The sequence below is a fragment of the Lucilia cuprina genome, chromosome 5 (assembly GCF_022045245.1).
Source record: "Lucilia cuprina isolate Lc7/37 chromosome 5, ASM2204524v1, whole genome shotgun sequence".
Classification (NCBI taxonomy): Eukaryota; Metazoa; Arthropoda; class Insecta; order Diptera; family Calliphoridae; genus Lucilia; species Lucilia cuprina.
This window is the reverse complement of record NC_060953.1, coordinates 37,091,529-37,106,887: the sequence shown is the minus strand read 5'-3', so window position 1 is coordinate 37,106,887 and position 15,359 is coordinate 37,091,529.

The window sequence follows — 15,359 nt, the reverse complement described above, 5'->3', positions numbered from 1 at the left end:
TAGACCGATTTTATTCATTTTTAATATGCTTCGTCCTTGGTTCAATTATCTTGAAAATTGCGACCATGGTTTACATGGGCAGCCAGCCAAATGGCCAAACGGACGGATGGACATAGCTAAATCGACTCATAAACCGATTGGTGTACTTTAAGGTGGATATAGGACCAATTGGACCATTGTGCGTTACAAGCATCAACACAAACCCAATATGCCCTGTCCATTAAAGTGGTGTAGGGTATAAAAAAAGATTTTCTACATGAGGGCTCATATGGGGGTAAGGGTAAATATGGGCATCCTTATAAATTTTGATAGGGGGATTTCAAATTGTTTATAGGTAAACTTTTACCTTCGAGTCATGTTCAATTTCTAAAGGAGAGAGTGGGCTCTCCTTTAAACTTGCATGATTTTTGTTGATATACTGATATACATAATTCTGAGCCCAAAAGCCCTATACGGGGGCTACGGCTGTATGGGGTCATGGCGAAATAACGGACAACTATTTTCAATAGCGTTCGTCTTTGGGTCAAAAGAAGAGAATGTGTCAAATTTCATTAAATGATCTTGAAAATTTTGATCTGTACCTTGCACACAAGCTTTACATACACAGACAGAAGGTCCGACAAACGGACATAAGTCAATCGACTTAGAAAGTGATTCTGATTGGTATACTTTGAGTTGGGACACTTGACTCAAATTTTCCAATATATGTTTTTCAGAAAGACTTTAATTCAATCACAATTTATTGAATTTTCTGGATGTAGTTCACTAAAATGTTTTAAACAGTATCAATCCCATGGTATTTGATCTAATTTCGACAAAAGCATGACAATGACAAACAAATTCTTAGGCTTTTTACTGTCCACTCGACATTTGTCTGAACATTGTACATTTGTGACTATATTCCACTCATAATTCGAGCGAATTATACCAAACACAGACCAACTTATACTGAGGGACTTATTGTCCTTATTCTCTTTGTTCTTCATTGCCCTTTTTTTCAAATTAAGTTTTCGTTGATTCGTTCCCTTTGCATTAAATACATTCGCTCTTTTGTGCCGATTTTTTTCCATGGAAGATTATCCGCTTAAATCTAATTCTCCCACCTTAACCCCCTTTAAAACCCATCCACGTATCAATGGCATTTGTTCCAATATATTTTCCTAAATTATTTGCGATCAGCTTTATATAAAGCAAGGACTGCTTAAATACGATTCTAAACATATAAATAACATTTACTTTGTAATGTCCTAGGAGAGAACCACAGAAAAGACATCTATTTTGAAAGCCCTATTGTTATGATTACTTTATACTTTTCCTGGGATCTGAAATGTTTAAATGTTTTCATAAAAATAACTAAAGTTATTTTAAATTTTTTTTAGTTACTATTGTTTGAAGATGTGTGTGATTTTAAGTGTATTTATATCCCTGTGCTGTTGACATATGAGCTTCATTTATTACACATACATATGTATATACATGTATAGTGTATCCTTTATACACATAAAGTTACATGCATATATGTACATAAATAAGTATTATATACATTCAAACATATCGCAGTACTTCTTGCAGGATATGAGTATTTAAACGTAGTAAACACTTGTCCCTAGTAAAAAGTATTTGTTGTTGTTGACAAACCAAGGACTTGGTATAACGTTAATATTTTACTCATCACATTTAATTATAAAGATACACACATTTATGAAAGGTGATGTACAGCAGGAGATTATCGGGCCTATTGTGCTTTTCTTTTTTGTTGTCCGATATTCAAAAGCGCAGTTTCCTGGAGGTAATTATTTTATTCCCGACAAAGTAAGTAATTAACCAAAACCAGCACATAATTACTCTTTTAGCGGCTCAGGTGTAGTTTCACTACATCATATTAACAAGTATAAATACTTGAAAAAAACATATTATTCCTTTACAGTTTTTACTTGTATAAATTAAATCTGTATGGAAAAAATGAAAAATAATGGCAAAAACCATACACATACCATAAAAATGTATCCTTTGTCATTGAATTTCTTGCACCACACATGTTGTGAAGTTAAGGACACAATATTTACATACACATACTCAAATATATACATATATATACGTATTAACATTCCTGTCAAGTATGTTTTGGCGGTCATTAAGACAAAAAAGCCTTTTGGCTGGGCCGTATATTATTAGATTGGCGCTATTTGTAAGGGAAAAATATTGAAATCAATTTTTACAATTTCCTTTGTTTTAAATGATAACTTACACCAGTGAGTATGTTATAAATGTGGATTATTTTTAAAATAATAAACATTTAACTAGTTTTTTACCTTAAAAGGATATTTGTGTTTACAACAGAATTTTGACCTTCAAGTCATTTTGAGCTAGAGTCAAATGAGGCCCGATCATTAGAGAAATCTGCGGTGTTATTCAGACTTTAATAAAACTAAAATTTTTTTGTTGACCTACGTACGTAAATATAAGCCAGAGCCCTATTCACGGGGTATGGTTTTATGGGGGCCAGGCGAAATAATCGACTAAAAAATGGCCTTTGTTTAAAGAGTATGTGCCAAATTTCATCAAATTATCTTTAAAATTGCGACCTGTAGCAAGCGCTCAACCTTTACAAGGATACACAGACAGACGGACGGATGAATTGTCAGTTTACATGAACACCTGCCTTAACGGCTTATTTCACGGTGGTTTTTTTCATTCACTGGGTAGACTTGAGAAGGGTTTACCACGCTCAGAACTCAGGTGGCAATTTTTGTACATGAATGAGCCGGTCCATGTACAAGCACTTTACTGTAGAACTCGAGCTATCTAATCTTTTGCCATAGTAGCCCCGTTGCGGAAATACAGGCAAAATAGGCTCAAGTCTAATGCACATCCAGACAAGGAAATATCAATCACTTGTCTAAAGTCAATAGAAGGGAAGACAAATCCCAATATCAGGCGAAATCAATCTTCCGGATATACTGGAAGGTAACCACCCTTACGATGAAAGATTGCATTGTTTAAAATCCCATTCCAGTGCATTCCTTATCCTCTTTAAGACGCGCAACAACACTACTGAGATGGCGCTGTTGTTTCGCAACAGCAACTAAAAACATATTCGTTATTTCGAAATACCCAACAAAATGGATTAGAATCCCTCATTTATGAACTGATCTATGTTGCAAAGGATGTTGGTCTAAAGTCAATAGGAGGGGAGACAAATCCCACCGTAAGGTGACCAGTCTTATGATGCCACGAAAGATTGCATTATTTAAAATGCAATCCCCATCATCCAATGACCTATTCCAGTACATTCCTTAACCCTCATAACCACACTACTAAGATGGCAACAGCACATAGAGACATATTTGGTAGTCCGAAATACCTAACAAAATGGATAAGGACCTTTATTTTATGAACAGATCTATGTGACAAAGGATATATAGTATAGTATGTATTTACACTTATAAAAAGTTATTCACTATAATATTATATAAATGCTCTAAGTATGTACCTATGTATATTCCCATAATCGAAGCCCCCCTAATATGGATACATATTGCAGTTCATGTTAGTGAATTTTTATGAATGTGCTTATATGTAAGTAAAGGTAAATAATAATATTTTTTAAATAAAAATATCTACATTATTATGAACGTGCTAAAAGTCTAATGAGTTTAATAAACACACACACTCTATTTATATTCGTACTTTTCAATGTTTTTGTTTTCTTATTGTTCCTTGTAAATTTCATTGAACTAAATATTTTTAAGACCATTAAAGTAAAGAGAAAAAACACTTAAAATACAAGCAGTCTGAGTGGTTCTTTCTAAAGTTTATTTATCACAAAATTTTTCTCAATATCATTAGATTAATAATCTAAAGAATTCGTTTTGTTGATGACATACATGACAATGTGATTGTATGTGTTTTCCTTCGTAGTTTAGAAAAATGTCCTAGACCCACATACTAAATGTGTTGTTTCAGTCACAAAAATAAATTTGAAAAAACGATATAAACAAATAGTTTGGATGATATTTTTTAAACATTTTTTCAAGGAATATATTAAAATAAAGGTCTTTCAATTATGTGATTATAAAAATAGTTTTTTAATGTAATCCAAAATTTGTCAAGGCTTTTTATAGGCATGCGAATTGAAGACTGCATCACAAAATAAACAGAGGTGTCACGTGCTAAAAATTGCTTGTTTCTGTGTTATAAAATTGTTACATTTTTTAATTTTATGTATTTTATACCTGCAACATTTGAACGGAGGCTGATTTTCAACTTCGTTAATGTCAAAATTTACACCTGTGTAATTTCCGACCGTATATATTTAGATACATGTCTAATCGTATCCTGTTTAGACGTAAATGGTATTGGTATGTAACATTACCGGTTACGCGCGGACTGAAATATCTTCTTACAAGTCTCTTTCTTAATCTGCATGTCTCTATAATGGATGTGTCACTAACAGTTGTAGCCAACGAAATGAATTAAAAAAATTACTAATGTTGAAATTAAATGCCAGTCCGCTACGATTAAATGGATTGCAATCCATTTTATTTTATTGGAATGATTTGACAAGGGATTAATTGCTCGCAGGACTAAGTTAGCGAACGATCGATCGATAAAGACTGGTTTTTTTTCAGATTGATATTTTAACACTAACTTGTAATGGGTCATTTGAGTCCATTTTGAAAACTCTTGTTACGGAAAGGTATAAATTGTTGTTGGAGTAGTAGTATCATTTAAAATGCCTTTCAAAAGCGCAATAGGAAATATAAAAATCTTTAATATTAGAAATGCAGCTTCCGTAAAATCTTTCCCATCAAAACCCGATATAGTCTTGTCTATAGTCCAGACTATAGTTTGTCTATAGTCCTGATTATAATATTGTCTATAGCCCAGACTATATTCTTGTCTATAGTCCAGACTATAGTTTTGTCTATAGTCCAGACTATAGTCTTGTCTATAGTCCAGACTATAGTCTTGTCTATAGTCCAGACTATAGTCTTGTCTATAGTCCAGACTATAGTCTTGTCTATAGTCCAGACTATAGTCTTGTCTATAGTCCAGACTATAGTCTTGTCTATAGTCCAGACTATAGTCTTGTCTATAGTCCAGACTATAGTCTTGTCTATAGTCCAGACTAGAGTCTTGTCTATAGTCCAGACTAGAGTCTTGTCTATAGTCCAGACTAGAGTCTTGTCTATAGTCCAGACTAGAGTCTTGTCTTTGGTCCAAACTAGAGTCTTGTCTACAGCAAAACACCAAAGACATCTAAGTCCGTTTTCTCAAAAACTATAGAGAAAACGCAAAACTTCAATTATCTTAAAAACTATAAGAGATACTGCATCACTTTTATTTCATACTAAAAGCCGACATTATGAGTGAAAACATAAAAGTTTGTTTTTCTCGAAAACTGTAAGAGGTTTAACAAAAACATGCAAAATCTGTTACCACTTTTATTTCACCGCGGTGATGTCATTGGAGGCAAGTATTTCTACGCTCGCTTACAAATAGGGACTTATAGAAGTCATTACAATTAGGGACTTTAAAAAGTCATTACTAATAGGGACTTCAAGAATTCATTATAAATAGAGACTTCAAAAAGTCATTAGAAATAAGGACTTCAAGAAGACATTACAAATAGGGACGTCAAGAAGTCATTATAGATGGGAAGTTTTATTAAAGTTTTGTTTTAAAATGTTATAGCATGGAACTAAAAATATTTTCTGTTTAAACGAATGTACTCTAGTAAGTCATTACTAGAGTACTTTTAAGTAATGAAGACGGTAAATAATAGTCATTGAAAAGTAAGTGGTTATGGAAGTACAACCCATTACCGAGATTTTGCTGGAATTGTTCTTATAATATTTTTATACTCACCCTATAATTAACAAAATAAAACTATAAAATTTTTAAATTAAAAACATTTACCTTTATTTTGAAGACAATATTTAGGTTTTTTAAGTTTTTCAATTCGTTTTTTTTACAAATAAAATATGAAAATAGTAAAAATTAAATTAAAACTCAATAATGTAATCATTACGATAACTTCAGTTTAAATTTTAATAATGCTTTTCGTTTTGTTTTACTGAAATATATAGTATTTGGTATTTTTTTTGATCTTTTAAAGTGCATTTAGTTATTTATTAAATACTTTTACTATATTTAATAATTTAAGGATAATTTATTATGTTTAGTAATAAAGTGTTAATTAAACTAATACATATATACACGGAAATGTTTATAGAATCTAAAATAAGAGAATAAAAATTTTAGAATAATATTGAATTATTAATTGTTATTATAACCAACATCAAAATTATCGAGAAAATATTTATTTAGACAACGAAGTATTACTTGTAGACCTCCTAACAGGAAGCTGAATTTTATATACTAATATACACATTTTTTAACTGTTATCCAGATTTGAATGAAATTTCAGAAATATATGGAATTCAAGTGTAAGAGCGTAGTCTATAGTGTCCAACCAAGTGAAATAATAGAACGAAATTATGACCTGTACTTTGATTGCAGGTTTAACCTGTATGGACTAAGAAACGACGGCGGACAATCATTCATACATACTGATATAGTATAATCGATTCAGATTTATTATAAATTATTATAATCCTATTTGTAATTTTTGTGTGGGTAACTTTCCAACTATCTAATCATTGCTTAACTTCCAAAATGCAAAAACATCACTTCCGTTTACAACCACTCAGATGGAATTGTCTCTGTTGAGTCGGTAACAGCATCTAGAGACGAATACTGTAAATCGAAACACGAATCCATCAAATAAGCTCTGGTATGAACAGAATTTTCCCTAAACATACCTGGTTAAGAAATTAAAATTCAGTGGTATCACATTATAGTCCTGACAGACTGGTATGAACAGAGTCCTGAACATACATGGATAAGAAAAGTAAATTCAAAAGCAACAACATCCGACACACTCACTCCCCAATAATTGATTTCACCTAGCATTAGTTATATAATGCTAGGTGATAGTGGTTTAAACCACAATCATCACGTGCGCCACCAAAGAAATAAGGCAAACTCCTGGGTGCAGTACCGATTGCAGTGTTCCCAGATTAATTCATTCTCTAGTTCGACTCCAAGTTAAATCATTTTAAATATAGCCCAAGGGATCATTTGATCATCACCAGTTTATAGCCCTTACAGACATGTAGCACCTCTTTTTCAAAGCATTGCATTCACACCTTAATGGGATCTTTCATCAAGGTAACGTGACCCGGCGAAACTTAAGGATAATTATACTCTACTCTTGGGTTTGTGCAGATGTTTGTAACGCACAATAATATTGGTCATATACCCACCTTAAACTATACCAATCGGCAATAACTTTCTGGTTAAGATCGGTCCAGTATTACACCTAGTCCCCATACAACTAAACCCCCGAATAGGGCTTGTAAACTTTGTAATCAAAATACAGGAGATAATTCAATAAAATTTGGCACATGACCTTCTATGGTACCGTAGACGAAGCCTATTGATAATGGTTAACATCGAACCATTAATTCAATAAAACTGAACCCGCCGAATAAGGCCGAATAAGTTCATAATTATGCAAAACCAAGTTCTATACTAGCCTTGATGACCCTCATTTTATAATTTGGCGTAGCCTCTTTATAAATGTAATCCAGGCGATATCTAGTAGTCATTGAAAGGTAGGTTGTTAGGTAAGTAATTTACCTTAAGTTTTTGCTGGGGAGTATTGTAGGATATGTAGTTATTTCATACATTACTTGGTAATGAGTTCTCATTATCAATAAAATTAATTAATTTTTTTTTGAATGGAATTTGTAGTCTATAGCGTATGTCTAATAAGGAAGTAGTTAGTGTTTCTAACCGTAGTCGATTTTGGAAGTTTTTTTCAAGAAGTGTTGATATTTACATATGTGTGAAAACTAAAACTATTTTTTAATGGGGCACTGAGTAAGAGAATAGAATGGCAAACATGAAAAATAACTGTAAAACCAGTTTTAAATCCGGAAAAGTCGGGTAAGCAGATTTGTAACCAGTTATTTTGTGGTCATCGTCAAACAAAAATAAGTAGTTATTCACCCAAAAAGTAACTACTTACACTTTTCTCCTATATTACTTGCTTACTTACCGGTTATGTAAAGATTTTGCTGGGAATTTGATGAAATTTTTTATTAAAAATATTCCATAATTTGTACATACTTTTTATTGATGTAGGCCCCGACTATATATTCCTACTTGTTTGATAATATTTTGATTCTATTTCTTCAAAAAAGTATAAAATTTTTACACTTTGTTCAAATAAACTTGTATCAAAATATGGTTGTAACTTATAATTTAACAGCAATTGTTGTTGGGTATATAACATTCTTATTAGTAATTTATCATCTTCAAACATCGTTTGAAGTTAAACACTTTAAAGAAAATTGTTTACATCAAATATAAAAATTATCTAAATTTGTTATCAAAACTTTTTAAACAATATAAAAATATCTAAACAAAAATCAATATTATTTTATTTTTTATTATTTCTTTTAATCCAGCCTGTCTATGAACTCTTAAGTACGTGTATAGTATTAGTTTAAAAGTATTTTCTTATATTATTGTTGTTGTTAATACGACTATTTTAATTTCATTAAAAATTTTCATTTAAAAATGTAATAGTAATTAACAGTGTTTTAATTCATTTTGTTTTATATATATATTTTTTTAATTTTCTATTTTCTTTATATAAAAACTGTAACTGCTTTGGAATGCAGTGGTTAAAATGTTAATTGGATTTGTTCTTTTTGTTATAACAACAGTATTTTATTTTATATTTTTATGTATATATTTACTTAGTTGCTATTAATTTATTTAATTTTTTTATAAAATTTTTAAATCACTTTTTTTTAAATGTTAAACAAACTACTTGTTTTAAGTAGTTAGTTAATGTAATATTAATGTTTTGCTATGCATGTCTGTATATGTGTATATATTGTTTATAATAAATATTTTTTATGATTTTTTTTATTTTTAGAATATTATTTTCTTTTACTATTCAGTTCTCTACTTGACCTCTAATTTCTAATTGAGTATCAGTATACACTTCATTGCTATATTGTGGTTGTGCTTACTGGGTTCTTGGTTATTTGATATTGGAAAACGTAAAAAAAGACAAACTTTTCTCTGATGAACTCTTCCAGTTTTTGCATTTTGAAGATTTTTTTCCATGGTCATTTATAATACGTTTATATTTGGTTTTCATTTCGGATTTGTTAACAACTACTTACTCTGTAAAGCTGTTGCAGAGTTTTTAAGGAATGTGATCATTAACAAATTAATCGTTTTGATGGAGAATAATAGACGATCATGATCTTTCCATTGTATGCAACCTGTGTAAAATGACAAATTACGATCAGACTTTTTTATCTAAGACACAAATAGTCGAGTTGTTATATGGAAAAATTATTCGTATGTTAACGGAAATTTAGTATTTAAAGATCCAAAAAAAGTTTTTCGGAAACTTTGTTCTCAACTTTCTAAAATAATAAAATATTAAATTAAGATTAAATATTAATATCCAAACAATTTTCTTAATGACCAACAATATTTATTTCGTAGGGATCGCTCTTCAGCAAGTCTTCTTTCAATAACATTCCATTCAACAACTTGAAAAAAGTAAAATATTGGCATTTTGATATTTTAGAAGTGAGAAAGTTTGACATGTTGCAACTTACATCCAAATAATCACTTGGTGACGTAATAATTCATCTCTATTTATATCAAGCTTTCTCAGAGATCGCCCTTAATTAATTGTTATAGATAAGATCTCTTTAAACCAGTTCAACAACTTTTTCTCTAATTACTTTTAAGTAATTTTGATGGGCCTAAATATGGGCCTTTCCTTATAAATTTTGGTAGATGAATTTGCGTCTACTACAAAGTCATTTATGTAGATTTTAATTGTTTTATAAGTAATTATAAGTTAATTTTGACCTTCAATTCATTTTCTGAAGGGGATTCTGTATGGGGGCTGTCAAAATTAGTATTGTCATTTATTGTTCTATAAAACTAATTTTTGCTGATTTTGGTCCTTGAACCAAAAAAAGAGTATGTGCCAAATTTCATCAAATTATCTTGAAAATTGTGACCTGTAGCGTGCGCACAAGGTTTACATGGACACACAGATAGACAGACAGACAGACGGACGAACGGGCAGACGGTCATAGCTAAATCGACTCAGAAAGTGATTCTGAGGCGATTGGTATACTTTAAGGTGGGTCTAGGACCAATATTTTTGGGTGTTACAAAATTTTTTGTAGATCAGCAACTGATTTGATTTTGTTTTTCAAGTTGAGAGCAAACAACTGATATTGCTCATTATAAAAAGAAGAAGAATTAAACCTATAGTTTAATCAATATCAATTAGCGTCAGCAGAATTTTATTACTCTATCACGCGTGCTATGTAATGGCAATATTGAGCTCCTCTGGCCTACATCGGCAGAAAGTTTTTTACCATTTTTTATACACGTGTAAGTATACATGCGATCAGGGCCATAAACACATTGTCGATAGATAAATTAATGTATGCTTTTCTGCCAACAGTTGAACTCTATACAGTGTTAATGTTACACAACTCTTTCATTTGAAGCGCATCTTGAAAGTTTATTTTGAGCTAACGATCACGTATAGTAGAGAGCGAATATAAATTTCACTAAAGCCCCGTCGAACGGTCCCTCATTGATGTTGTAGCGACATCGGTTACTTACGATCACCTGTTAACTTTGTCTCAAAGCTTAAAACTAACTCTAAAGATCATTAGATCATAAATCGTAAAATGTTTCAAAGTGCATATCCAGACAAAATCGTACTTTTATTGTTCTCCGGAAACTAAAAATCCCAAAGTTACCTTGATTTATAAAAAACAGCAAAAGTTATCACGGATTTGTCTATTTGTAAAAATGTCATTGATACATGCTGGGGTATAAAAACGAAAAAACTTTCATTGGCTATTTAAGGCTGTTAGTATGTTGGATTCAAACAAATAACATCTTGAAAATGAGATCTTTTTTTCTTCTCATTATCGGTGCTCTAAAAACAATTCCCTAAAAGAGTTGTTTGCTATGCTCAAAAGGCTTCGAATCGATCTTCTAGCCAAACAAACGGTAATGTGCTCTGCAGCCAGATTGAGTATAACCAACAAATGGAACTATTATTAATCTAATAGCTCCCCAAAATGGTCGGTGTGTCATAATGTCCATAGACTTTATGACACACTAAATTGAATCATAATGTCCATGGTCATAATGACAATTTGAAAAGTGTCAAAATATCCAAGAGCAATGCGACAGAAAGTCCAAGGATTTCAAAGAATCTATTTCGATAATTTTAGCGAAGCCGGTATTCGAAATTCCCTAGAGCTTGAAACCCTTCCGCCCTTTTTTAAAGGAATCCAAAATGCAACATAGACTCTTTCTTAAATTCTAAACAAATTTTCCAAAACATTTCTGTTTTAAAAGTATCAAAATGTCCATGGACATTATGTCACTTGTGTCAGGTGTGTCATAAGGTCTATGGATATTATGACACGTCACTCCAAAATTTTGTATAACCGCTATCTCCCTCACTTTCTCTCTCTCTTTTGAGACATTTTCAATATTATATCTCTACAAAGTCTCAATAATCGCTCCATCCGTTAAATAGTTATGTTCGCATTTATAAAAATGAATCGAAGGTAATGAAAGAAGTAGCTGGTGGCATCTTCATTAAAGAGTTTGGGACTACAATTTCAAATATCAGCTTGAATTAGCTAAAGTACTTTCGGGTTACTAATAGAGATATAAGAGTTTATACCGATAGAGAAGCTGTCAATAAATGTGTAATTGGTATGTATTTCACATCTTCATTTGAACATTACCCTTGTATGGGTCAAAAGACGTGAAGCACAGAACTATATATGACAATAATATTGCTAATTGAACTGGAAACAGTCCAGTTTTGTTCAATACAATTAACAGATTATTAATATCTGTTATTCCAAGGCTCATCACCGTTAGTTGAAACAGTGCTCATGCTTGGTAGCTATAGTATTGTTGTCTCACAATTAGGGAATCTTTAGATCTCTCTTCATCAATTCCTTTGTTTCTTCTCTCTCTCTCCACTTACATCTACCAACTGAGACCAAAGACAATGTAGATGCGACTAATCCAAGGTCTGTATTCAATTCTAACTTACATTTACACAGCGATGGCCTAGGCCATACGATGGGTCCAACTCTACCGACATTGTAAGCGAACGTCGGATGAGTACACATGAAACGAAATTTGTAAATAACCTGCGGAATGCTGTAGTTTTATTCTATTTTTTTTTTCGTTATGAACTAGTTTTACATGGACCTATGTCGTTCTGTGATATTTTATGCGAAAGTATACAACTCTACTTAAAATCACATCTGAGACGATTTATAGTTTTTATACAAAACATATTTTAACTGGCAGTATATTTACTGGTTAAACGATAACCGGAGGTCGATTTGAAGTGCATTAAAATTTGGGATCATTCAGCAGAAAGCCCAGTATCAGAAAGATCGCTTTCGATTATATACATCATTCCTTTAAAACTCTGACAGACTCTTGTTGATTTTAGATTTTCGTTTCATCGCTTCATCCATCATTCACTCATACATTCCTTCAAACATTTGTTCCTTGGCTCACTCACTCGCACACACACACAGTCAGTAGTCAGTTGTTCAATGGATTTTTGTCTGTAAATCTCAGTTCATTTGTTTGTTTATCTGTTGGTTTCTACAAAAATGAATGTAAATAATGAATTGAAAAAAAAAGAAAACAACGAAAGCAAGAAATAAAATTTGCAAATAAAATAGTACAAGGTTAATCCTTTGTATCTACTACATAGTTTAGAGTATGTCCTTTTACAAAAAAGGGGAGGGGACGATATTTGCTTTCATTTTTTTATGTAAGTGTGTGTGAAAGTATATGTTTTTGGTAGAGTGTATTTTAGTTACTACTACTAACTTTAAGTAAAAGTAAGTGCTTTTTTTCATTTGTATACAAATATGAAAATGTGTTTAAGAGTGTATATATTTTTGTTTAAGTGTTGTGCTTGTGTTTGTTTTTGCTTTAATATTTGTTATTGCTTCAATGGTCAGAAAATACACACACAAACACACATAGTACATAAGTTAAAATGTATCCTTTTCATGTTGACAATTTGCAATTATTGCTTTTTTCGCGTTGTTTTATAAATATTATTTTCTATTTATATATTTTTTTGTTTATTTGCTTTAATAAGAATATTTTTCTATTTAGTTAAAAATGTTTGTTATTAAACCTTGTTGCTTTTAAATTGTTTGTTCATTTTGTTTTATGGATTAGTAGACTAAAACTTTTTAAGCATTTTTATACTATTTTGTTTTTTTAAGATTATTTGATTTGGTTATATATTTATATATGTATTTAATAATATTGGTATAAAAACTTTATATTTTATTTTTTATCATTTCATTTGGTATAAAAAAATTGTACAAAAAGTTTGGTTTTATGTTGTTGTTTATCTTTGGTTTATCTGATTCCTACAAAACAAAAAATTTTACAAAATTTTTTCCATATAATAATAAAAAAACTTAAGGATAATACTTTTAGAATTACAAATAAATATACTTTTACCCAAAGTTTTTTTTTTTTGGTTATCATTAGGGAAATTGTATTTATGCTTTTTCGATAATTTAAAAGCACTTGGAGTGATATACATATAATTTCTTTGAAATTTATGAAATTAATCTCATTAATGTAATGTTCATGCTAATTATAAGGCCTTACATCTTTCCTTATAGTATTCAGGGTTAAGTTGTTAAAATGTTTATTCCTTAAACCCCTATAATGGGAAGGCTATGTATGTGCTACTGTTTGTAAACCCCAAAAAGTATCAGTTAGCTTAGAAGCAATTTTAGACTATTAACTATTGTTAAATTCACAATCGATGTTGTAGCGTTGTATGTCAGCACCTGCTACAATAGTCATAACAATGTTGTTGGTATTTTCTATGCAAAAGCTTTATACAACTCTTACGACAATTTTTCATATGTTTTTCGAATGTCGTAAGAAAAATCAGTGTTGTCAATTGTTTATTTCAGCATATAAATAAAAAATTCAATCGATTTTCTATAAAAAACGTTAAAGTGCTAACACAGAAATTACAAACAAAAAGCTGTTTACCAAAACAAAAATAAAATTCCATAGACTAGAAATTCTTTTAAATGTGGTAATGATATATCATTGTTCTTATAAAGATCGGATTGCTCCAATATATGAAAATTTTCCCAACCCTATGTCTATTGATAATATTCCCTTATTTGCCATAGTATGTATGATTAGGACATATACCCTTCGTATCTGACGTAACACAGTGTGTCACCTGCAACAAGTCTATACTGTCCTTGTGATTAAAACCCCAGTTTTATCTACTGAAGGAAATCGTACTGCGATCTATGCCTAGCAGCATACAAAAGTTGTTGAGGAATCCTTGAGATATGATCTGAAGAATTCCGAATAGAAAGTTGCAGGACTGCGATGGTCACAGAAGAGATAGTTTAAGTAGTTGAGGAAAGTGATGGAGGAAAGACGGCTCTTGAGCCGTCAAGAGCCATATAAGTAAGAGTCACATAGCGGCAAACGGTGCCTCAGAATTGTTATACTTTTAGGTAAAAGTTGACCAATAAATTTGTTGATATTCAACATAAATTTGTTTTATTGAAACTGGCAAGTAAAAAACTCCAATAGAATTTTAAAATTTTGTAGGGTAAAAGTGATAGGCCTAGGTATCAGTGGGCGTGGCATCAAAGACTAAAATATGTTTATCCGATGTTTCCGGAACGGAAAAAATTGATATGAACAGTTGAAGGAAAAGCGGGTGAAATATTTATAGTGGGTGTGGATCAAATACTAATGTTTGTTTATGTGGGAAACTATAACGTCTATAGTTCTGAAATTTTAGGACATCAACTTTGACATCGAAATAGCAAACTATCTATAGTGGGAATGGCATTTCTTATATTAATCAAATACTAAAGTATGTTTAACTGGGAAATTATACCAGCTATTGTCCACAAATTTTGCACGATCAACTTCGACATCAATATGAACAGCTGAAGAAAAATTGGGCAAATTATCTATAGAGGGCGTGTCATTTCTTGCATTAATAAAATACTAAAGTTTATTTATCTGAGAAACTGCTTTGGTCCAAAAATTTTGCACGATCAATATTGATATGAACAGTTGAATAGGTGAGACATCCCTTATATACGCACCAAGTTCTATAAATGTACATTGTATTTTCATTAAAACATAAATATTCTTATTTT